Source organism: Carcharodon carcharias, chromosome 13 (genome assembly GCF_017639515.1).
Source record: "Carcharodon carcharias isolate sCarCar2 chromosome 13, sCarCar2.pri, whole genome shotgun sequence".
NCBI lineage: Eukaryota > Metazoa > Chordata > Chondrichthyes > Lamniformes > Lamnidae > Carcharodon > Carcharodon carcharias.
The window spans coordinates 70,081,426-70,108,066 of NC_054479.1; the positions used below are offsets into that span (position 1 = coordinate 70,081,426).

At 49.7% G+C, this 26,641-nt stretch overlaps 1 protein-coding gene across 1 annotated transcript in view; it reads left to right on the forward strand.

Moving 5' to 3' along the window:
• Nucleotides 1–26,641, forward strand: part of LOC121285514 (leucine-rich repeat-containing protein 75B-like) — a 794,595-nt gene that overhangs the window by 261,363 nt on the left and 506,591 nt on the right. The gene's annotated exons all lie outside the window — the stretch shown is intronic.

A 26,641-nucleotide genomic window follows, 5' to 3' on the forward strand; every position in this document is an offset into this window, starting at 1 on the left:
CAGCACCTACAGGAACTGTCTCAAAGTGAGAGTCAGCACTTTCAGGAACTGATCCCCAGTGAGAGTCAACTCCTCCAGGAACTGTACACCAGTAAGAATCAGCACCTTCAGGAACTATACCCCAGCGATAGTAAGCACCTTCAGGAATTGTCTCCCAGAGAGACTCAGCACCTTCAGGAACTGTCCCCCAGTGAGAGTCAGCACCTTCAGGAACAGTGCCCCAATGAGAATCAGCAAATTCGGGAACAGTACCACAGCGGAATTCAGCACCATCAGGACCTGTATTGCATTGAGCCTCAGTACCTTCAGTAACTATATCCCAGCGAGATTCAGCACCTTCATGAACTGACCCACATTGAGCGTCAGCACCTTCAGGGACCGTACTCCAGTGACAGTCTGCATCCTTCAGGATCTGTCTCCCAGCGAAAGTCAGCAACGTTGGGAACTGTGCTCCAGTGAGAATCAGCACCTTCTGGAATTGTACACCAGTGATGTTCAGCAACTTTAGTAACTGTACCCAAGTGAGAGTCAGCACCTTCAGGAACAGTACCCCATAGAGAATCAGCAACTGCAGGAACTGTAACACAGGCCCTCAGTGAAAATAACACCTTGGGGAACTGTAACACAGTGAGGATCAGCACCATCAGGACCTGTATCCCAGTGAGAATCAGAATCTTCAGGAACAGTCCCCCAGCGATAATGAGCACCTTCAGGAATTGTCCCCCAGTGAGTGTCAGCACCTTCAGAAAATGTCCCCCAGTGAGAGTCAGCGCCTTCAGGAACTATTCCCCAGTGAGAGTCAGCACCTTGAGGAACTGTACCCCAGTGAGAGTCAACACCTTCAGGCACTGTAGTCCAGTGAGAGTCAGCACCTTCAGGCACTGTACCAGAGTGAGAACCAGCACGTTCATGAATTGTATCCCAGTGAGAGTTAGCACCATAGAACTTCACCCCCAGCAAGAGTCAGCACCATCAGGAAATGTAACCCAGTAAATATCAGCTTCTTCATGAACTGTATCCCAGTTAGAGTCAGCACCTTCAGGATCTATCCCACACTGAGAGTCAGCAACATCAGGAACTGACCCCAGTGGGGGTCTGCACATTCAGGAACTGTACCCCAGTGTGAGTCAGTACCACAAGACCTGTTCCCCAGGGAGAGTCAGCAGCATCAGGAACAGTACCCCAGTGCGATTCAGCACCATCAACAACTTTAACCCAGTGAATATCAGCACGTTCAGGAAGTGTACCCCAGTTAGAATCAGCACCTTCAGGAAGTGTCCCCCAGTGAGAATCAGCAACTTCCGGAACTGTACCCCAGTGAGAGTGCGCACCTTCAGGAACTATCCCCAGAGAGTGTCAGACCCTTCTGTAACTGTACCCCAGTGAGAGTAAGCACCTTCAGGAACTGTACCCCAGTGAGAATCAGCACCTTCAGTAACTGATCCCCAGTGAGAATCAGCACCTTCAGGAACTGTACCCCAGTGAGAATCAGCAAATTTGTGAACTGTACCATAGTGAAATTCAGCACCTTCAGGAACTGTACCCCGGTGAGGGTCAGCACGTTCTGGATCAGTCCCCCAGCGAAAGTACCCCAGTGAGAGTAAGCACCTTCAGGAACTGTACCCCAGTGAGAATCAGCACCTTCAGTAACTGATCCCCAGTGAGAGTCAGCATCATCAGAACCTGTACCCCATTGAGAATCAGATCATTCAGGAACTGTACCAGAGTGAGATTCAGCACCATCAGGAACTGCACCCCAGTGAAAGTCAGCACCTTCAAGAACTGTCCCACAGTGAGAATAACACCATGAGGAACTGTACCAAAGTGCGAATCAGCACCTTCCGGAACTGTATCAAAGTGAGATTCCGCACCATCAGGACCTTTATCCCAGTGAGAATCAGAATCTTCGGGAACTGTACCCCAGTGAGAGTCAGCACCTTCGGGAACTGTCCCCAAGTGAGAGTCATCACCATCAGGAACTGAACCACAGTGAGATCCAGCACCATCAGGAACTGTACCAAAGTGAGAATCAGCACCTTCAGGAACTGTACCACAGTGAGATTCAGCACCATCAGGACCTATATCCCAGTGAGAATCAGCATCATCAGGAACTGTAATCCAATGAGATTCAGCAACTTCAAGAACTGTACTCCAGTTAGAGTCAGCACCATCAGGACCTGTCAGCCAGTGAGAATCAGCACCTTCAGGAACTGAAATCCATTGAGAGTCAGTAACTTCAAGAACTGCAATCCAGCGAGAGTCAGCACCTTCAGGAAATGTACCCGAATGACAGTCAGCACCTTCAGGGTCTGTTCCCCACTGAGAGTCAGCAACATCAGAAAATGTCCCACAGTGGGAGTCTGCACCTTCCAGATCTGTACCTCAGAATCTTAAGGAACTATCCTCAGTGAGAGTAAGCACCATCAGGATCTTGCCCCAGTGAGAGTCAGCATGGTCAGGAACTGTACCCCAGAGAGACTCATTACCTTCAGGAACTGTACCCCAGTGAGAATAAGCAGCTTCAGTATCTGTACATCAGTGAGTGTCTGCACCTTCAAGAACTGACCCCCTGTGAGAGCCAGCACCTTCAGGAACAATCACCAGTGATAGTCAGCGACTTCATGAACTGTACTCCAATGAGAATCAGCACATTCAGGAACTGTGCCCCAATGAAATTCAGCACCTGCAGGAACTGTACCCGTGTGAGAGTCAGGACCTTCAGGAAATGTATCCCAGTGAGAGTCAGCACCATCAGGATCTATCCCCGAGTGAGAGTCACCACCATCAGGAACTGAACCAAAGTGCGTTTCAGCACTATCAGGATCTGTACCCCAGTGAGAGTCAGCACCTTCAAGAACTGTGCCCCAGTTGACAGTCAGCGCCTTCAGGAACTGTTCCCCATTGAGAATCAGCACCATCAGGAACTTTCCACCAGTGAGAGTCAGCAGCTTCAGGAACTGTTCCCCAGTGAGAGTCAGCACCTTCAAGAACTGTCAGCCAGTGAGAATCAGCACCTTCAGGAACTGAAATCCATTGAGAGTCAGTAACTTCAAGAACTGCAATCCAGCGAGAGTCAGCACCTTCAGGAAATGTACCCGAATGACAGTCAGCACCTTCAGGGTCTGTTCCCCACTGAGAGTCAGCAACATCAGAAAATGTCCCACAGTGGGAGTCTGCACCTTCCAGATCTGTACCTCAGAATCTTAAGGAACTATCCTCAGTGAGAGTAAGCACCATCAGGATCTTGCCCCAGTGAGAGTCAGCATGGTCAGGAACTGTACCCCAGAGAGACTCATTACCTTCAGGAACTGTACCCCAGTGAGAATCAGCAGCTTCAGTATCTATACACCAGTGAGTGTCTGCACCTTCAAGAACTGACCCTCTGTGAGAGCCAGCAACTTCAGGAACAATCACCAGTGATAGTCAGCAACTTCATGAACTGTACTCCAATGAGAATCAGCACATTCAGGAACTGTGCCCCAATGAAATTCAGCACCTGCAGGAACTGTACCCGTGTGAGAGTCAGGACCTTCAGGAAATGTATCCCAGTGAGAGTCAGCACCATCAGGATCTATCCCCAAGTGAGAGTCACCACCATCAGGAACTGAACCAAAGTGTGTTTCAGCACTATCAGGATCTGTACCCCAGTGAGAGTCAGCACCTTCAAGAACTGTGCCCCAGTTGACAGTCAGCGCCTTCAGGAACTGTTCCCCATTGAGAATCAGCACCATCAGGAACTTTCCACCAGTGAGAGTCAGCAGCTTCAGGAACTGTTCCCCAGTGAGAGTCAGCACCTTCAAGAACTGTACCCCAGTTGACAGTCAGCGCCTTCAGGAACTGTTCCCCATTGAGAATCAGCACCATCAGGAACTGTCCGCCAGTGAGAGTCAGCACCTTCAGGAACTGTAATCCATTGAGAGTCAGCACCTTCAAGAACTGTAATCCAGTGAGGGTCAGCACCTTCAGGAAATGTACCCTAATGAAAGTCAGCACCTTCAGGATTTTTCCCCGACTGAGAGTCAGCAACATCAGGAACTGTCGCCCAATGGTAGTCTGCACCTTCAAGTACTGTTCCCCAGCGATAGTCAGAATCTTAAGGAAATATCCCCAGTGAGAGTCAGCACCATCAGGAAAATGCCTCAGTGAGAGTCAGCATCTTTACGAATTGTACCCCAGAGAGATTCATTATCTTCAGGAACTGTAACCCAAAGAGAGTCAGCACCTTCAGAAACTGTCCCCAGTGAGAATAACATCTTGAGGAACTGTACCCCAGTGCAGATCACCAACTTCAGAAACTGTACCCCAGTGAGAATCAGAACCTTCAGGATCTGTACCAGAGTGAGATTCAGCACCATCAGCAACTGTACCCCACTTAGAGTCAGCACCTTCAGAAACTGTCCCCAGTGAGAATAACATCTTGAGGAACTGTACCAAAGTGAGAATCATAACCTTCATGAACTGTACCACAGTGAGATTCAGCACCTTGAGGACCTGTAACCCAGAGAGAGTCAGCACCTTCATGAACTGGTCCCAGTGAGAATACCATCTTGAGGAACTATACCAATATGAGAATCAGCACTTACAGGAACTGTACCACAGTGAGATTCGGCACCATCAGGACCTGTATCTCAGTGAGAATCTGATTCTTCAGGAACTGTACCCCAGTGAGAGTCAGCACCTTCAGGACCTGTACCCTAGTGAGAGTCTGCTCCTTCAGGAACTGTCCACAAGTGAGAGTCAGCACCATCATGAACTGTACACGAGTGAGAATCAGCGCCTTCAGTAACTGTACCCCAGTGAGAGTCAGCACTTTCTGGAAATGACCCCCACTGAGTGTCAGCACCTTCAGGAACTGTACTCCAGTGTGAGTCAGCACCTTCAGCAACTGTACCCCAGTGAGAGTCAGCATGTTCAGGAACTGTACCCCAGTGAGAGTCAGCACTTTCTGGAAATGACCCCCACTGAGAGTCAGCACCTTCAGTAACTGTACCCCAGTGAGAGTCAGCACTTTCTGGAAATGACCCCCACTGAGAGTCAGCACCTTCAGGAACTGTATTCCAGTGTGAGTCAGTACTTTCAGCAACTGTACTCCAGTGAGAGTCGGCACCTTCAGTAACTGTTTCCCAGTGAGGGTCAGTACCTTCTGGAACTGTATTCCAGTGTGAGTCAGTACCTTCAGCAACTGTACTCCAGTGAGAGTCAGCACCTTCAGGAACGGTACCCCTTTGTGAGTCAGCTCCTTCAGGAACTGTACCCCAGTGAGAGTTAGGACGTTCAGGAACCAATCTCCAGTGAGAGTCAGCGCCTTCAGGAACTGTTCCCCAGTGAGAGTCAGCATCTTCAAGAACTGTACCCCAGTTGACAGTCAGTGCCTTCAGGAACTGTTCCCCATTAAGAATCAGTGCCTACATGAACTGTCCCCCACTGAGAGTCAGCACCTTCAGAACCTCTTCCCCGGCGAGAGTCAGCACCTTTTGGAAATGACCCCCATTGAGAGTCAGCACCTTCAGGAAGGGTACCCCTTTGTGAGTCAGCTCCTTCAGGAACTGTACCCCAGTGAGAGTTAGGACCTTCAGGAACCAATCTCCAGTGAGAGTCAGCGCCTTCAGGAACTGTCCCCCAGTGAGAGTCAGCACCTTCAGGAGCTGTACCCTAGTGAGGGTCTGCTCCTTCAGGAGCTGTTCCCCAGTGAGAGTCAGCACTTTCTGGAAATGACCCCCACTGAGAGTCAGCATCTTCAAAAACTGTACTCCAGTGAGTGTCAGCACCTTCAGGAACTGTACCCCAGCGAGAGTCAGCACCTTCTGGAAATGACCCCCACTGAGAGTCAGCACCTTCAGGAACTGTATCCCTTTGAGAGTCAGCTCCTTCAGGAACTGTACCCCTTTGAGAGTCAGCTCCTTCAGGAACTGTACCCCAGTGAGAGTCAGAACCTTCAGGAACCAATCTCCAGTGAGAGTCAGCACCTTCAGGAACTGTTCCCCAGTGAGAGTCAGCATCTTCAAGAACTGTACCCCAGTTGACAGTCAGTGCCTTCAGGAACTGTTCCCCATTAAGAATCAGCGCCTACATGAACTGTCCCCCACTGAGAGTCAGCACCTTCAGAACCTCTTCCCCGGCGAGAGTCAACACCATCAGGAACTGTCCGCCAGTGAGAGTCAGCCCCTTCAGTACCTCTTCCCCGGCAAGAGTCAGCACCTACGGGAACTGTACTCCAGTGAGAGTCAGCACCATCAGGAACTGTCCACCAGTGAGAGTCAGCACCTTCAGGAACTGTCCGCCAGTGAGAGTCAGCCCCTTCAGTACCTCATCCCCGGCAAGAGTCAACACCTGCGGGAACTGTACTCCAGTGAGAGTCAGCACCATCAGAAACTGTCTGCCAGTGAGAATCAGCATCTTCAGGAACTGTACCTCAACGAGTGTCAGCACCTTCAGGAACATTCCCCCAGTGAAAGTCAGTACCTTCAGGAATTGTACCCCAGTGAGAATCAGCATCTTCAGGATCTGTACCCCAGTGAAAGTCAGCACCTTCAGGAACTGACCTCCTGTGCGAGTCAGTACCATCAGGAACAGTCACCAGTGAGCGTCAGCAACTTCAGGAACTGTTCTCCAGTGAGAGTCAGCAAATTCAGGAACTGTGCCCCAGTGTAATTCAGCACCTTCAGGAACTGCACCCCAGGGAGAATCAGCAACTTCAGGAACTGTACCCCAGTGATAATCAGAACCTGCAGGAACTGTACCAGCATGAGATTCAGCACCAACAGGAACTGTACCCAGTGAGAGCACCTTCAAGAACTGTCCCCCAGTGAGAAAAATACCTTGAGGAATTGTACCAAAGTGATAATCAACAACTTCAGGAACTTTATCCCAGTGAGAATCAGAATCTTTAGGAACTATACCTCAGTGAGAGTCAGCACCTTCAGGAACTGTACAACAGCGAGAGTGATCACCTTCAGGAACTGAAATCCATTGAGAGTCAGCAACATCGGAAAATCTCCCCCAGTGGGAGTCTGCACTTTAATGAACTGTACCCCAGTGATAGTCAGAATCTTAAGGAACTATCCCCAGTGAGAGTCAGCACCAGGAACTTGCCCCAGTGGGAGTCAGCATGTTCAGGAACTGTACCCCAGGGAGACTCATTACCATCAGGAACAGTAGCCCAATGAGAGTCAGCATCTTCAGGAACTCTCTCCCAGTGAGACTCAGTACCTTCAAGAACTGTACCCCAGTGAGAGTCAGCACCTTTAGGATCTGACCCCTCTTGAGCGTCATCACCACCTTCAGGAACAGTCACCAGTGAGAGGTAGCAACTTCAGGAACTGTACTCCAGTGAGAAGCAGCGCATTCAGGAACTGTACCCCAGTGCAATTCTCCACCTTCAGGAACTGTACCCTTGTGAGAGTCAGCACCTTCAGGAACAGTACCCCAGTGAGAATCAGCAACATTCTGGAACTATACCAGAGTGAGATTCAGCACCATAAGGATCTGTACTCCAGTGAGAGTCTACACCTTCTAGAACTGTACCCCAGTGATAGTCAGAATCTTAAGGAAATATCCCAAGTGAGAGTCAGCACCTCCAGCAACTGTACCACAGTGAGATTCAACACCATCATGAATTGTACCAGAGTGCGATTCAGCACCATCAGGATCTGTACCCCAGTGAGAATCAGCACCTTCAGGAACTATACCACAGTGAGCATAAGCACCATCAGGAACTATATCCCAGTGAGAGTCAGTACCTTCAGAAACTGGCCCCAGTGAGAATAACATCATGAGGAACTGTACCAAAGTGAGATACAGCACCATCAGGACCTGTATCCCAGTGAGACTCAGAATCTTCAGGAACTGTACCCCAGTGAGAGTCAGCACCATCAGAAACTGTTCCCAAGTGAGAGTCAGCACCATCAGGAACTGAACCACAGTGCGTTTCAATACCATCATGATCTGTACCCCAGTGAGAGTTATCGCCTTCAGGAACTGTAACCCAGTGAGTGTCAGCGCCTTCAAGAACTGTACCCCAGTTGACAGTCAGTGCCTTCAAGAACTGTTCTCCATTGAGAATCAGCGCCTACAAGAACTGTCCCCCACTGAGAGTCAGCACCTTCAGAACCTCTTCCCCAGAGAGGGTCAGCACCTGCAGGAACTGTACTCCAGTGAGAGTCAGCACATTCAGGAACTGTCCGCTAGTGAGATTCAGCAACTACAGGAACTGTAATCCATTGAGAGTCAGCACCATCAGGAACTGTCCGCCAGTGAGAGTCAGCACCTTCAGGAACTGTCCGCCAGTGAGAGTCAGCACCATCAGGAACTGTCTGCCAGTGAGAGTCAGCACCTTCAGGAACTGTAATCCATTGAGAGTCAGCACCTTCAGGAACTGTAATCCAGTGAGAGTCAGCACCTTCAGGAAATGTACCCCAATGAGAGTCAGCACATTCAAGATTTTTCCCTGACTGAGAGTCAGCAACATCAGGAACTGTCGCCCAATGGCAGTCTGCACCTTCAAGTACTGTACCCCAATGACAGTCAGAATCTTATGGCAATATCCCCAGTGAGAGTCAGCACCATCAGGAAAATGCCCCAGTGAGAGTCAGCATCTTCATGAACTGTAACCCAGAGAGAATCATTACCTTCAGGAACCGTACCCCAATGAGAGTCAGCACTTTCAGGAACTATACCCCAGTGAGAATCAGAACCTTCAGGATCTGTACCAGAGTGAGATTCAGCACCATCAGCAATGGTACCCCATTGAGAGTCAGTACCTTCAGAAACTGTCCCCAGTGAGAATAACATCTTGAGGAACTGTACCAAAGTGAGAATCATAACCTTCATGAACTGTACCACAGTGAGATTCAGCACCTTGAGGACCTGTACCCCAGTGAGTATCAGCACCTTCAGAAACTGTACCACAGTGAGATTCAGCACCATCAGGAGCTGTAACCCAGAGAGAGTCAGCACCTTCAGGAACTGGTCCCAGTGAGAATACCTTCTTGAGGAACTATACCAAAGTGAGAATCAGCACTTTCAGGAACTGTACCACAGTGAGATTCAGCACCATCAGGACCTGTATCCCAGTGAGAATCTGATTCTTCAGGAACTGTACCCCAGCAAAAGTAAGCACCTTCAGAAATTTTCACCAGCGAGAGTCAGCGCCTTCAGGAACTGTCCCCCCGTGAGAGTCAGCGCCTTCAATAACTGTACCCCAGTGAGAGTCAGCACTTTCTGGAAATGACCCCCGAGTGTCAGCACGTTCAGGAACTGTACTCCAGTGTGAGTCAGCACCTTCAGCAACTGTACCCCAGTGAGAGTCAGCACCTTCAGGAACCAATCCCCAGTGAGACTCAGCAGCTTCAGGAATTGTTCCCCAGTGAGAGTCAGCTCCATCAGGAACTGTACCCCGGTGAGAGTCAACGCCATCAGTAACTGCAGCCCAGCGAGAGTCATCACCTTCTGGAAATGATCTCCACTGAGAGTCAGCACCTTCAGGAACTGTACCCCATTGAGAGTCAGCTCCTTCAGGAACTGTACCCCAGTGAGAGTCAGCACCTTCAGGAACCAATCTCCAGTGAGAGTCAGCACCTTCAGGAACTGTTCCCCAGTGAGAGTCAGCACCTTCAAGAACTGTACCCCAGTTGACAGTCAGTGCCTTCAGGACCTGTTCCCCATTGAGAATCAATGCCTACATGAACTGTCCCCCACTGAGAGTCAGCACCTTCAGAACCTTCTTGCCTGGCGAGAGTCAGCACCTGCGGGAACTGTACTCCAGTGAGAGTCAGCACCATCAGGAACTGTCCGCCAGTGAGAGCCAGCACCTTCAGGAACTGTCCGCCATTGAGAGTCAGCACCATCAGGAACTGTCCGCCAGTGAGAGTCAACACCTTCAAGAACTGTAATCCATTGAGAGTCAGCACCTTCAGGAACTGTAATCCAGTGAGAGTCAGCACCTTCAGGAAATGTACCCCAATGAGAGTCAGCACCTTCAGGATTTTTCTCCGACTGAGAGTCAGCAACATCAGGAACTGTCGCCCAATGGCAGTCTGCACCGTCAAGTACTGTACCCCAGTGATAGTCAGAATCTTAAGGAAATATCCCCAGTGAGAGTCAGCACCATCAGGAAAATACCCCAGTGAGAGTCAGCATCTTCACGAACTGTTCCCCCGAGAGAATCATTACCTTCAGGAACTGTACCCCAATGAGAGTCAGCACCTTCAGGAACTCTCTCCCAGCGAGACTAAGTACCTTCAGGAACAGTACCCCAGTGAGACTCACCAACTTCAGGAACTGTACCCCAGTGAGAATCAGAACCTTCAGGATCTGTACCAGAGTGAGATTTAGCACCATCAAAAACTGTACCCCATTGCGAGTCAGCACCTTCAAGAACTGTCCCACAGTGAGAATAACACCTTGAGGAACTGTACCAAAGTGTGAATCAGCAACTTCAGGAACTCTAGCACAGTGAGATTCAGCACCATCAGGAATTTGCCCCAGTGAGAATCAGCATCTTCTGGAACTGTACCTCAACGAGAGTCAGCACCTTCAGGAACATTCCTCCAGTTAAAGTCAGTACCTTCAGGAATTGTACCCCAGTGAGAATCAGCAGCTTCAGGATCTGTACCCGAATGAAAGTCAGCACTTTCATGAACTGACCCCTTGTGGGAGTCAGCACCATCAGGAACAGACACCAGTGAGCGTCAGCAGCTTCAGGAATTGTTCCCCAGTGAGAGTCAGCTCCATCAGGAACTGTACCCCGGTGAGAGTCAAAGCATTCAGTAACTGTAGCCCAGCGAGAGTCATCACCTTCAGGAAATGATCTCCACTGAGAGTCAGCACCTTCAGGAACTGTACCCCATTGAGAGTAGGAAACTTCAGGAACTGACCCCCCTTGAGAGTCAGCAGCTTCAGGAACAGTCACCAGTGAGAGTCAGCAAATTCAGGAACTGTACTCCAGTGAGAATCAGCACATTCAGGAACTGTGCCCCAGTGAAATTCAGCACCTTCTGGAACTGTACCCCTCTGAGAGTCAGCACCTTCAGGAACAGTACCCCAGTGAAAATCAGCAATATTCAGGAACTATACCAGTGTGAGATTCAGCACCATAAGTAACTGTACCCCAGTGAGAGTCTGCACCTTCAGGAACTGTACCCCTGTGAGATTCAGAACCTTCAGGAAATGTACCCCAGTGAGAGTCAGCACCTTCAGCAGCTGTCCCCCAGTGAGAGTCAGCACCATCTGGAACTGTACCCCAGTGAAAGTCAGAAACTTCAGGATCTGTAACCCAGTGAGAGTCAGCACCCTCAGGAACTGTGCTCCAGTGAGAGTCAGCACCATCAGGACCTGTATCCCAGTGAGAATCAGAATTTCAGGAAGCGTACCCCAGCGATAGTGAGCACCTTCAGGAATTGTCCCCAGTGAGAGTCAGCACCTTCAGGAACTGTACCCCAGTGAGTATCAGCACCTTCAGGAACTTTCCCCAAGTGAGAGTCAGCACCATCAGGAACTGTACACCAGTGAGATTCAGCATCTTGAGGAACTGTCCCCCAGTGAGAGTCAGCACCTTCAGAAGCTGTCCACAAGCGAGAGTCAGCACCTTCAGCAACTGTACCCCAATGAGAGTCAGTACCTTCAGTAACTGTATCCCAGTGAGACTCAGCATCTTCAGGAACTGACCCCACTGAGAGTGAGCACCTTCAGGAACTGTACCCCACTGAGTGTCAGCACCTTCAAGAACTGTGCCCCAGTTGACAGTCAGTGCCTTCAGGAACTGTACCACATTGAGAATCAGCTTCTTCACCAACTGTCCTCCAATGAGAGTCAGCACTGTGGGAACTGTGGTCCATTGAGAGTCAGCACCTTCAGGAACTGTAGTCCAGTGAGAGTCAGCGCCTTCAGGAACTGTCCCCCAGTGAGAATCCGTACCTTCAGAACCTGTCCCCCAGTGAGAGTCAGCACTTTCAGGAACTGTACCCCAGTGAGTGGCAGCTCTTTCAGGAACTGTCCGCAATTGAGAGTCAACACGTTCATGAACTTTACACCAGTGAGAATCAGCACCTTCAGGAACTTTCCCCTAGTGTAAGTCAGAAACTTCAGAACTTGTCCCCCAACGAGAGTTAGCAACTTCAGCATCTGAATCCCACTGTGAGTCAGTACCTTCACTAACTGTACCCCAGCGAGAGTCAGCACTTTCTGGAAATGACCCCCACCGAGAGTCAGCAACTTCAGGGACTGTACCCCTGTGTGAGTCAGCATCTTCAGCAACTGTACCCCAGTGAGAATCAGCACCTTCAGTAACCGATCCCCAGTGAGACTCAGCTCCTTCAGGAACTGTTCCCCAGTGAGAGTCAACGCCATCAGTAACTACCCAAGCGAGAGTCAGCAGCTTCTGGAAATGACCCCCACTGAGAGTCAGGACATTCAGGCACTGTACCCCAGTGATAGTCAGATCCTTCAGGAAATGTACCCCAGTGAGAGTCAGCACATTCAGGAAACCATCCCCAGTGCAACTCAGCACATTCAGGAATTGTTCCCCAGTGAGAGTCAGCACCTTCAAAAACTGTCCCCCACTGGGAGTCAGCAACTTCTTCCTCGGCGAGAGTCAGCACGTGCGGGAACTGTACTCCAGTGAGAGTCAGCAACATCAGGAACTGTCTGCCAGTGAGAGTCAGCACCTTCAGGAACTGTAATCCATTGAGAGTCAGCACCTTCAGGAACTGTAATCCAGTGAGAGTCAGCACCTTCAGGAAATGTACCCCAATGAGAGTCAGCACCTTCATGATCTGTCCCCCACTGAGAGTCAGCAACATCAGGAACTGTCCCCCAATGGGAGTCTGCGCCTTCAAGTATTTTACCCCAGTGATAGTCAGAATCTTAAGGAAATAACCCCATTGAGACTCAGCATCTTCAGGAACTGTAGCCCAGGGAGAGTCATTACCTTCAGGAACTGTGTACCAGTGAGAATTCTCACCTTAAGGATCTGACAACCCTTGAGAGTCACCAGTGAGTGTCAGCAACTTCATGAACTGTACTCCAGTGAGAATCAGAACATTCAGAAACTGTTCCCCAGTGAAATTCTGCACCTTGAGGAACAGTACCCCAGTGAGACTCAGCCACTTCAGGAACTGTACTCCAATGAGAATCAGAATCTTCAGGAACTGTACTCCAGTGAGAATCAGAATCTTCAGGAACTGTACCAGAGTGAGATTCAGCACCATCAGGAACTGCACCACAGTGAGAGTCAGCACCTTCAAGAACTGTCTCCCAGTGAGAATAACACCTTGAGGAACTGTGCCAAATTGAGAATCAGTACCTTCAGGAACTTTATCCCAGTGAGAATCACAATCTTCAGGAACTGTCCCCAAGTGAGAGTCAGCACCATCAGGAACTGTACCCCAGTGAGAATCAGCAACTTCAGGAACTATACTCCATTGAGAATCAGCACCTTCAGGAACTGTACCACAGTGAGATACAGCACCATCAGGACCTATATCCCAGTGAGAATCAGAATCTTCAGGAACTATACCCCAGCAATAGTGAGCATCTTCAGGAATTGATCCCCAGTGAGTTTCAGCACCTTTATAACCTGTCCCCCAGTGAGACTCAGCACCTGCAGGAACTGTACCCTAGTGAGAGACAGCACCAACGGATCCTGTCTCGCAGTGAGAGACATCACCTTCAATAATTGTCCCCCAGTGATAGCACCTTCAGGAACTGACCCACGTTGAGAGTCAGCGCTCTCAGGAACAGTACTGCATTGAGAATCGGCACCTTCAGGAACTTTACCCCAGTGAGAGTCAGCACCTTCAGTACCTGACCCACAGTGAGAGTCAGCACCCTCAGGAACTGTGCTCCAGTGAGAGTCAGCACCATCAGGAACTGTATCCCATTGAGAATCAGAATTTCAGGAACCGTACCGCAGCGATAATGAGCACCTTCAGCAACTGTCCCCCAGTGAGAGTCAGCACCTTCAGTACCTGACCCACAGTGAGAGTCAGCACCTTCAGGAATTGTCACCAGTGAGAGTCAGCACCTTCAGGAACTGTCCCCCAGTGAGAGTCAGCAATTTCAGAACCTGTCTTCCAGAGAGAGTCAGCACCATCTGGAACTTGTCCCAGTGAAAGTCAGTATCTTCAGGATCTGTACCCCAGTGAGAATAAGCACCGTCAAGAATTGTACCTCAGTGAGATTAAACACCATCAGGAGCTGTCCCCCAGTGAATTTCAGCACCTTCAGGAACTGTACCCCAGGGAGTGTCAGCACCTTCAGGAACTTTCCCCAAGTGAGAGTCATTACCATCAGGAACTTTACACCAGTGAGATTCAGCATCTTGAGGAACTGTCCCCGAGTGAGAGTCAGCACCTTCAGAAGCTGTCCGCAAGCGAGAGTCAGCACCTTCAGCAAATGTACCCCAATGGGAGTCAGCACCTTCAGGAACTGTACCCCACTGAGTGTCAGCACCTTCAAGAACTGTGCCCCAGTTGACAGTCAGTGCCTTCAGGAACTGTACCCCATTGAGAATCAGCTTCTTCATGAACTGTCCTCCAATGAGAGTCAGCACTGTGGGAACTGTGGTTCATTGAGAGTCAGCACCTTCAGGAACTGTAGTCCAGTGAGAGTCAGCGCCTTCAGGAACTGTCCTCCAGTGAGAATCCGTACCTTCAGATCCTGTCCCCCAGTGAGTGTCAGCACTTTCAGCAACTGTACCCCACTGAGTGTCAGTCTCTTTCAGGAACTGTCCGCTATTGAGAGTCAACACATTCATGAACTTTACACCAGTGAGAATCAGCACCTTCAGGAACTTTCCCTCAGTGTAAGTCAGCAGTTTCAGAGCTTGTCCCCAAACGAGAGTCAGCAACTTCAGCAGCTGTATCCCACTGCGAGTCAGTACCTTCACTAACTGTACCCCAGCGAGAGTCAGCACTTTCTGGAATTGATCCCCACTGAGAGTCAGCAACTTCAGGAACTGTACCTCTGTGGGAGTCAGCATCTTCAGGAACTGTACCCAGTGAGAATCAGCACCTTCAGGAACCGATCCCCAGTGAGACCCAGCTCCTTTATGAACTGCCCCCCAGGGAGAGTCAACACCATCAGTAACTGTACCCAAGCGAGAGTCAGCAGCTTCTGGAAATGACCCCCACTGAGAGTCAGCACATTCAGGCACTGTACCCCAGTGATAGTCAGATCCTTCAGGAACCGTACCCCAATGAGAGTCAGCACATTCAGCAACCCATCCCCAGTGAGTGTCAGCACATTCAGGAACCCATCCCCAGTGAGAGTCAACACCTTCAAGAACTGTACCCCAGGTGTCAGTCAGTGCCTTCAGGAACTGTCCCCCATTGAGAATCAGCGCCTTCGTCAACTGTCCCCCACTGGGAGTCAGCACCTTCTTCCCCGGCGAGAGTCAACACGTGCGGGAACTGTACTCCAGTGAGAGTCAGCAACATCAGGAACTGTCTGCCAGTGAGAGTCAGCACTTTCAGGAACTGTAATCCATTGAGAGTCAGCATCTTCAGGAACTGTAATCCAGTGAGAGTCAGCAACTTCAGGAAATGTACCCCAATGAGAGTCAGCACCTTCATAATCTGTCCCCCACTGAGAGTCAGCAACATCAGGAACTGTCCCCCAATGGGAGTCTGCGCCTTCAAGTATTTTACCCCAGTGATAGTCAGAATCTTAAGGAAATATCCCCATTGAGACTCAGCATCTTCAGGAACCGTACCCCAGGGAGAGTCATTACCTTCAGGAACTGTACCCCAACTATAGTCAGCACCATCAGGAACTCTTCCCCAGCGAGACTCAGTACCTTCCAGAACAGTACCCCAGTGAGTATTAGCAAATTCAGGAATTGTACCCCTGTGAGAATCAGAACTTTCAGGAACTGTACCAGAGTTAGATTCAGCACCATCAGCAACTATACCCCAGTGAGAGTCAGTACCTTCAAGAACTGTCCCACAGTGAAAATAACACCTTGAGGAACTGTATCAAAGTGAGGATCAGCAACTTCAGGAACTCTACACTCTACCACAGTGAGGTTCAGCACCATCAGGAACTTGCCCCAGTGAGAGTCAGCATCTTCTGGAACTGTATCCCAACGAGAGTCAGCACCTTCAGGAACACTCCCCCAGTGAGAATCAGCACCTTCATGATCTGCACCTCAGTGAATGTCAGCACCTTTAGGAACTGACTCCCTGTGAGAATCAGCAGCTTCAGGAACAGTCACCAGTGAGTGTCAGCAACTTCATGAACTGTACTCCAGTGAGAATCAACACATTCAGAAACTGTTCCCCAGTGAAATTCTGCACCTTGAGGAACAGTACCCCAGTGAGAATGAGCAACTTCAGCTACTGTACTCCAGTGAGAATCAGAATCTTCAGGAACTGTACTCCAGTGAGAATCAGAATCTTCAGGAACTGTACCAGAGTGAGATTCAGCACCATCAGGAACTGCACCACAGTGAGAGTCAGCACCTTCAAGAACTGTCCCCCAGTGAGAATAACACCTTGAGGAACTGTGCCATTTTGAGAATCAGTACCTTCAGGAACTTTATCCCAGTGAGAATCAGAATCTTCAGGAACTGTCCCCAAGTGAGAGTCAGCACCATCAGGAACTGTACCCCAGTGAGAATCAGCACCTTCAGAAACACTACTCCAGTGAGAATCTGCAGCTTCAGGCACTATACCCCAGTGAAATTCAGCAAGTTCAGGAACTGTACCCCTGTGAGAGTCAGCACCTTCAGGAACAGTACGCCTTTGAGAATCAGTAACTTCAGGAACTGTACCCCAGTGAGAATCAGCACCTTCAGGAAATGTACCACAGTGAGATACAGCACCATCAGGACCTGTATCCCAGTGAGAATCAGAACCTTCAGTAACTATACCCCAGCGATAGTGAGCATCTTCAGGATTTGATCCCCAGTGAGTTTCAGCACCTTTGTAACCTGTCCCCCAGTGAGAGTCAGCACCTGCAGGAACTGTACCACAGTGAGATACAGCACCATCAGGACCTGTATCCAGTGAGAACCAGAATCTGCAGGAACTGTACCCCAACGATTGTGAGCACCTTCAGTACCTGACCCCCAGTGAGAGTCAGCACCATCTGGATCTGTAACCCAGTGAGAGTCAGCACCTTCAGGAACTGTCCCACAGTGAGAGTCAGCACCCTCAGGAACTGTGCTCCAGTGAGAGTCAGCAACATCAGGACCTGTATCCCATTGAGAATCAAAATTTCAGGAACCGTACCCCAGCGATAATGAGCACCTTCAGGAATTGTCACCAGTGAGAGTCAGCACCTTCAGGAACTGTCCCCCAGTGAGAGTCAGCACCTTCAGAACCTGTCTCCCAGAGAGAGTCAGCACCATCTGGAAATTGTCCCAGTGAAAGTCAGTATCTTCAGGATCTGTACCCCAGTGAGAATAAGCACCGTCAAGAATTGTACCTCAGTGAGTTTCACCACCATCAGGTGCTGTCCCCCAGTGAGAGTTAGCACCTTCAGGAACTGTACCCCAGGGAGTGTCAGCACCATCAGGAACTGTACACCAGTGAGATTCAGCATCTTGAGGAACTGTCCCCCAGTGAGAGTCAGCACCTTCAGAAGCTGTCCGCAAGCGAGAGTCAGCACCTTCAGCAAATGTACCCCAATTTGAGTCAGTACCTTCAGTAACTGTATCCCAGTGAGACTCAGCATCTTCAGGAACTGACCCCACTGAGAGTCAGCACCTTCAAGAACTGTACCCCACTGAGTGTCAGCAGCTTCAAGTACTGTACCCCAGTTGACAGTCAGTGCCTTCAGGAACTGTACCACATTGAGAATCAGCTTCTTCACGAACTGTCCTCCAGCGAAAGTCAGCACTGTGGGAACTGTGGTCCATTGAGAGTCAGCACCTTCAGGAACTGTAGTCCAGTGAGAGTCAGCACCTTCAGGAACTGTCCTCCAGTGAGAATCCGTACCTTCAGAACCTATCCCCCAGTGAGAGTCAGCACTTTCAGGAACTGTACCCCAGTGAGTGTCAGTCTCTTTCAGGAACTGTCCGCTATTGAGAGTCAACACGTTCATGAACTTTACACCAGTGAGAATCAGCACCTTCAGGAACTTTCCCTCAGTGTAAGTCAGCAGTTTCAGAACTTGTCCCCAAACGAGAGTCAGCAAATTCAGCAGCTGTATCCCACTGCGAGTCAGTACCTTCACTAACTGTACCCCAGCGAGAGTCAGCAACTTCAGGAACTGTACCCCTGTGAGAGTCAGCATCTTCAGCAACTGTACCCAGTGAGAATCAGCACCTTCAGGAACCGATCCCCAGTGAGACTCAGCTCCTTCAGGAACGGCCCCCCAGTGAGAGTCAACACCATCAGTATCTGTACCCAAGCGAGAGTCAGCAGCTTCTGGAAATGACCCCCACTGAGAGTCAGCACATTCAGGCACTGTACCCCAGTGATAGTCAGATCCTTCAGGAACTGTACCCCAGTGAGAGTCAGCACATTCAGGAATCCATCCCCAGTGAGAGTCAGCACCTTCAGGAACTGTAATCCATTGAGAGTCAGCACCTTCAGGAACTGTAATCCAGTGAGAGTCAGCACCTTCAGGAAATGTACCCCAATGAGAGTCAGCACCTTCATGATCTGTCCCCCACTGAGAGTCAGCAACATCAGGAACTGTCCCCCAATGGGAGTCTGCGCCCTCAAGTATTTTACCCCAGTGATAGTCAGAATCTTAAGGAAATATCCCCATTGAGACTCAGCATCTTCAGGAACTGTACCCCAGGGAGAGTCATTACCTTCAGGAACTGTACCCCAACTATAGTCAGCACCTTCAGGAACTCTTCCCCAGCGAGACTCAGTATTTTCCGGAACAGTACCCCAGTGAGTATTGGCAACTTCATGAATTGTACCCCTGTGCAAATCAGAACTTTCAGGAACTGTACCAGAGTTAGATTCAGCACCATCAGCAACTATACCCCAGTGAGAGTCAGCACCTTCAAGTACTGTCCCACAGTGAAAATAACACCTTGAGGAAATGTATCAAAGTGAGGATCAGCAATTTCAGGAACTCTTCACTGTACCACAGTGAGATTCAGCACCATCAGGAACTTGCCCCAACGAGAGTCAGCACCTTCAGGAACACTCCCCCAGTGAGAATCAGCACCTTCAGGATCTGCACCTCAGTGAATGTCAGCACCTTTAGGAACTGACACCCTGTGAGAATCAGCAGCTTCAGGAACAGTCACCATTGAGTGTCAGCAACTTCATGAACTGTACTCCAGTGAGAATCAGTACATTCAGAAACTGTTCCCCAGTGAAATTCTGCACCTTGAGGAACAGTACCCCAGTGAGAATCAGCAACTTCAGGAACTGTACTCCAGTGAGAATCAGAAGCTGCAGGAACTGTAATCCAGTGAGAATCAGAATCTTCAGGAACTGTACCCTAGTGAGAGACACCACCAACAGATCCTGTCCCACAGTGAGAGACATCACCTTCAATAATTGTACCCCAGTGATAGTCAGCAACTTCAGGAACTGACCCACATTGAGAGTCAGCACTCTCAGGAACTGTGCTCCATTGAGAATCGGCACCTTCAGGGACTTTAACCCAGTGATATTCAGCAACTTCTATAACTGTACACCTATGAGAGTCAGCACCTTCAGGAACTTTACCCCTGTGAGAATCAGCATCTTCAGGAACTGTACAACAATGAGATTCAGCATCATCAGGACTTGTATCCAGTGAGAACCAGAATCTGCAGGAACTGTACCCCAACGATTGTGAGCACCTTCAGCAACTGTCCCCCAGTGAGAGGCAGCACCTTCAGTACCTGACCCCCAGTGAGAGTCAGCACCATCTGGAACTGTACCCCAGTGAGAGTCAGAAACTTCAGGATCTGTAACCCAGTGAGAGTCAGCACCTTCAGGAACTGACCCACAGTGAGAGTCAACACCCTCAGGAACTGTGCTCCAGTGAGAGTCAGCACCATCAGGACCTGTATCCCATTGAGAATCAGAATTTCAGGAAGCGTACTCCAGCGATAGTGAGCGCCTTCAGGAATTGTCCCCAGTGAGAGTCAGCACCTTCAGGAACTGTCCCCCAGTGAGAGTCAGCACCTTCAGAACCTGTCTCCCAGAGAGAGTCAGCACCATCTGGAACTTGTCCCAGTGAAAGTCAGTATCTTCAGGATCTGTACCCCAGTGAGAATAAGCACCGTCAAGAATTGTACCTCAGTGAGATTGACCACCATCAGGAGCTGTCACCCAGTGAGAGACAGCACCTTCAGGAACTGTACCCCATTGAGTTTCAGCACCTTCAGGAACTTTCCCCAAGTGAAAGTTAGCACCATCAGGAACTGTACACCATTGAGATTCAGCATCTTGAGGAACTGTCCCCCAGTTAGAGTCAGCACCTTCAGAAGCTGTCCTCAAGCAAGAGTCAGCACCTTCAGCAACTGTACCCCAATGAGAGTCAGTACCTTCAGTAACTGTATCCCAATGAGACTCAGCATCTTCAGGAACTGACCCCACTGAGAGTCAGCACCTTCAGGAACTGTACCACACTGAGTGTCAGCACCTTCAAGAACTGTACCCCAGTTGACAGTCAGTGCCTTCAGGAACTGTACCACATTGAGAATCAGCTTCTTCACGAACTGTCCTCCAATGAGAGTCAGCACTGCGGGAACTGTGGTCCATTGAGAGTCAGCACCTTCAAGAACTGTAGTCCAGTGAGAGTCAGCGCCTTCAGTACCTGTCCCCCAGTGAGAATCCGTACCTGCAGAACCTGTCCCCCAGTGAGAGTCAGCACTTTCAGGAACTGTACCCCAGTGAGTGTCAGCTCTTTCAGGAACTGTCTGCAATTGAGAGTCAACACGTTCATGAACTTTACACCAGTGAGAATCAGCACCTTCAGGAACTTTCCCCCAGTGTAAGTCAGAAACTTCAGAACTTGTCCCCCAACGAGAGTCAGCAACTTCAGCATCTGAATCTGACTGCGAGTCAGTACCTTCAATAATTGTACCCCAGCAAGGGTCAGCACTTTCTGGAAATGACCCCCACCGCGAGTCAGCATCTTCAGCAACTGTACCCCAGTGAGAATCAGCACCTTCAGTAACCGATCCCCAGTGAGACTCAGCTCCTTCAGGAACTGTCCCCCAGTGAGTGTCAACGCCATCAGTAACTGTACCCAAGCGAGAGTCAGCAGCTTCTGGAAATGACCCCCACTGAGAGTCAGCACATTCAGGCACTGTACCCCAGTGATAGTCAGATCCTTCAGGAACTGTACCCCACTGAGAGTCAGCACATTCAGGCACTGTACCCCAGTGATAGTCAGATCCTTCAGGAAATGTACCCCAGTGAGAGTCAGCACATTCAGGAACCCATCCCCAGTGAGAGTCAGCACATTCAGGAACCCATCCCCAGTGAGAGTCAACACCTTCAAGAACTGTACCCCAGGTTTCAGTCAGTGCCTTCAGGAACTGTTCCCCATTGCGAATCAGCGCCTTCATCAACTGTTCCCCACTGGGAGTCAGCACCTTCTTCCCCGGCGAGAGTCAGCACATGCGGGAACTGTACTCCAGTGAGAGTCAGCAACATCAGGAACTGTCTGCCAGTGAGAGTCAGCACCTTCAGGAACTGTAATCCATTGAGAGTCAGCACCTTCAGGAACTGTAATCCAGTGAGAGTCAGCACCTTCAGGAAATGTACCCCAATGAGAGTCAGCACCTTCATAATCTGTCCCTCACTGAGAGTCAGCAACATCAGGAACTGTCCCCCAATGGGAGTCTGCGCCTTTAAGTATTTTACCCCAGTGATAGTCAGAATCTTAAGGAAATATTCCCATTGAGACTCAGCATCTTCAGGAACTGTACCCCAGGGAGAGTCATTACCTTCAGGAACTGTACCCCAACTATTGTCAGCACCTTCAGGAACTCTTCCCCAGCGAGACTCAGTACCTTCCGGAACAGTACCCCAGTGAGTATTGGCAACTTCATGAATTGTACCCCTGTGAGAATCAGAACTTTCAGGAACTCTTCCAGAGTTAGATTCAGCACCATCAGCAACTATACACCAGTGAGAGTCAGCACCTTCAAGAACTGTCCCACTGTGAAAATAACACCTTGAGGAACTGTATCAAAGTGAGGGTCAGCAACTTCAGGAACTCTACCACAGTGAGATTCAGCACCATCAGGAACTTGCCCCAGTGAGAGTCAGCATCTTCAGGAACTGTATCCCAACGAGAGTCAGCACCTTCAGGAACACTCCCCCAGTGAGAATCAGCACCTTCAGGATCTGCACCTCAGTGAATGTCAGCCCCTTTAGGAACTGACCCCCTGTGAGAATCAGCAGCTTCAGGAACAGTCACCAGTGAGTGTCAGCAACTTCATGAACTGTACTCCAGTGAGAATCAGCACATTCAGGAGCTGTTCCCCAGTGAAATTCTGCACCTTCAGGGTAGTACCCCAGTGAGACTCAGCAACTTCAGGAACTGTACTCCAGTGAGATTCAGAATCTTCAGGAACTGTACCAGAGTGAGATTCAGCACCATCAGGAACTGCACCACAGTGAGAGTCAGCACCTTCAAGAACTGTCCCCCAGTGAGAATAACACCTTGAGGAACTGTGCCAAATTGAGAATCAGTACCTTCAGGAACTTTATCCCAGTGAGAATCACAATCTTCAGGAACTGTCCCCAAATGAGGGTCAGCACCATCAGGAACTGTACCCCAGTGAGAATCAGCACCTTCAGGAACTATACTCCAGTGACAATCAGCAGCTTCAGGAACTATACCCCAGTGAAATTCAGCAAGTTCAGGAACTGTACCCCTGTGAGAGTCAGCACCTTCAGGAACAGTACGCCTTTGAGAATCAGTAACTTCAGGGACTGTTCCCCAGTGAGAATCAGCACCTTCAATATCTGTACCACAGTGAGATACAGCACCATCAGGACCTGTATCCCAGTGAGAATCAGAATCTTCAGGAACTATACCCCAGCGATAGTGAGCATCTTCAGGAATTGATCCCCAGTCAGTTTCAGCACCTTTATAAGCTGTCCCCCAGTGAGAGTCAGCACCTGCAGGAACTGTACCCTAGTGAGAGACAGCACCAACAGATCCTGTCTCGCAGTGAGAGACATCACCTTCAATAATTGTACCCCAGTGATAGTCAGCATCTTCAGGAACTGTCCCCAGTGAGATTCAGCACCATCAGGAAATTGCCCCAGTGAAAGTCAGCTTCTTCAGTAACTGTACGATAGGGACTGTACTCCAACGAGAGTCATTAACTTCAGCAACTGTCCCCTAGTGAGACTCAGCATCTTCAGGAACTGTACCCCAGCGGGAGTCAATACTTTAAGGAACTGTACCCCAGTGAGAGTCAGCATCTTCAGGAACAGACCCACATTGAGAATCGGCACCTTCAGGAACTTTACCTCAGTGATTTCAGCAACTTCTGTAACTGTACACCTATGAGAGTCAGCACCTTCAGAAACTTTACCCCTGTGAGAAGCAGCACCTTCAGGAACTGTACAACAGTGAGATTCAGCACCTTTCAGGACATGTATCCAGTGAGAACCAGTATCTGCAGGAACATGTACCCCAGCGATTGTGAGCAACTTCAGGAATGGTCCCCAGTGAGAGTCAGCACCTTCAGGAACTGTACCCCAGTGAGAGTCAGCACCTTCAGAACCTGTCCCCCAGTGAGAGTCAGCACCATCTGGAACTTGTCCCAGTGAAAGTCAGTATCTTCAGGATCTGTACCCCAGTGAGAATAAGCACCGTCAAGAATTGTACCTCAGTGAGATTCACCACCATCAGGAGCTGTCCCCCAGTGAGAGTCAGCATCTTCATGAACTGTACCCAAGTGAGTGTCAGCACCTTCAGGAACTTTCCCCAAGTGAGAGTCAGCACCATCAGGAACTGTACACCAGTGAGATTCAGCTTCTTGAGGAACTGTCCCCCAGTGAGAGTCAGCACCTTCAGAAGTTGTCCGCAAGCGAGAGTCAGCACCTTCAGCAACTGTACCCCACTGAGTGTCAGCACCTTCAGGAACTGTACCCCACTGAGTGTCAGCACCTTCAAGAACTGTGCCCCAGATGACAGTCAGTGCCTTCAGGAACTGTACCCCATTGAGAATCAGCTTCTTCACGAACTGTCCTCCAGCGAGAGTCAGCACTGTGGGAACTGTGGTCCATTGAGAGTCAGCAACTTCAGGAACTGTAGTCCAGTGAGAGTCAGCGCCTTCAGGAACTGTCCTCCAGTGAGAATCCGTACCTTCAGATCCTGTCCCCCAGTGAGAGTCAGCTCTTTCAGCAACTGTACCCCAGTGAGTGTCAGTCTCTTTCAGGAACTGTCCGCTATTGAGAGTCAACACATTCATGAACTTTACACCAGTGAGAATCAGCACCTTCAGGAACTTTCCCTCAGTGTAAGTCAGCAGTTTCAGAACTTGTCCCCAAACGAGAGTCAGCAACTTCAGCAGCTGTATCCCACTGCGAGTCAGTACCTTCACTAACTGTACCCCAGCGAGAGTCAGCACTTTCTGGAATTGACCCCCACCGAGAGTCAGCAACTTCAGGAACTGTACCCCTGTGAGAGTCAACACCATCAGTAACTGTACCCAAGCGAGAGTCAGCAGCTTCTGGAAATGACCCCCACTGAGAGTCAGCACATTCAGGCACTGTACCCCAGTGATAGTCAGATCCTTCAGGAAACGTACCCCAATGAAAGTCAGCACATTCAGGAACCCATCCCCAGTGAAAGTCAGCACCTTCAGGAACTGTTCCCCAGGGAGAGTCAACACCTTCAAGAACTGTACCCCGGGTGTCAGTCAGTGCCTTCAGGAACTGTTCCCCATTGAGAATCAGCGCCTTCATCAACTGTCCCCCACTGGGAGTCAGCACCTTCTTCCCCGGCGAGAGTTAGCACGTGCGGGAACTGTACTCCAGTGAGAATCAGCAACATCAGGAACTGTCTGCCAGTGAGAGTCAGCACTTTCAGGAACTGTAATCCATTGAGAGTCAGCACCTTCAGGAACTGTAATCCAGTGAGAGTCAGCACCTTCAGGAAATGTACCCCAATGAGAGTCAGAACCTTCATGATCTGTCCCCCTCTGAGAGTCAGCAACATCAGGAACTGTCCCCCTATGGGAGTCTGCGCTCTCAAGTATTTTCCCACAGTGATAGTCAGAATCTTAAGGAAATATCCCCAGTGAGACTCAGCATCTTCAGGAACTGTACCCCAGGGAGAGTCATTACCTTCAGGAACTGTCTCCCAACTATAGTCAGCACCTTCAGGAACTCTTCCCCAGTGAGACTCAGTACCTTCCGGAACAGTACCCCAGGGAGTATTGGCAACTTCAGGAATTGTACCACTGTGCGAATCAGAAATTTCAGGAACTGTACCAGAGTTAGATTCAGCACCATCAGCAACTATACACCAGTGAGAGTCAGCACCCTCAAGAACTGTCCCAAAGTGAAAATAACACCTTGAGGAACTGTATCAAAGTGAGGATCAGCAACTTCAGGAACTCTACACTCTACCACAGTGAGATTCAGCACCATCAGGAACTTGCCCCAGTGAGAGTCAGCATCTTCAGGAATTGTATCCCAACGAGAGTCAGCACCTTCAGGAACACTCCCCCAGTGAGAATCAGCACCTTCAGGATCTGCACCTCAGTGAATGTCAGCACCTTTAGGAACTGACACCCTGTGAGAAACAGCAGCTTCAGGAACAGTCACCAGTGAGTGTCAGCAACTTCATGAACTGTACTCCAGTGAGAATCAGTACATTTAGAAACTGTTCCCCAGTGAAATTCTGCACCTTGAGGAACAGTACCCCAGTGAGAATCAGCAAATTCAGGAACTGTACTCCATTGAGAATCAGAACCTTCAGGAACTGTACCAGAGTGAGATTCAGCACCATCAGGAACTGCACCACAGTGAGAGTCAGCACCTTCAAGAACTGTCCCCCAGTGAGAATAACATCTTGAGGAACTGTGCCAAATTGAGAATCAGTACCTTCAGGAACCTTATCCCAGTGAGAATCACAATCTTCAGGAACTGTCCCCAAGTGAGAGTCAGCACCATCAGGAACTGTACCCCAGTGAGAATCAGCACCTTCAGGAACTATACTCCAGTGAGAATCAGCAGCTTCAGGAACTATACCCCAGTGAAATTCAGCAAGTTCAGGAACTGTACCCCTGTGAGAGTCAGCACCTATAGGAACAGTACGCATTTGAGAATCAGTAACTTCAGGAACTGTACCCCAGTGAGAATCAGCACCCTCAGGAACTATACCACAGTGAGATACAGCTCCATCAGGACCTATTACCCAGTGAGAATCAGAATCTTCAGGAACTATGCCCCAGCGATAGTGAGCATCTTCAGGAATTTATCCCCAGTGAGTTTCATCACCTATATAACCTTTCCCCAGTGAGAGTCAGCACCTGCAGGAACTGTACCCTAGTGAGAGACACCACCAACAGATCCTGTCCCGCACTGAGAGACATCACCTTCAATAATTGTACCCCAGTGATAATCAGCACCTTCAGGAACTGACCCACATTGAGAGTCAGCAATCTCAGGAACTGTGCTCCATTGAGAATTGGCACATTCAGGGACTTTTCCCCAGTGATATTCAGCAACTTCTGTAACTGTACACCTATGAGAGTCAGCACCTT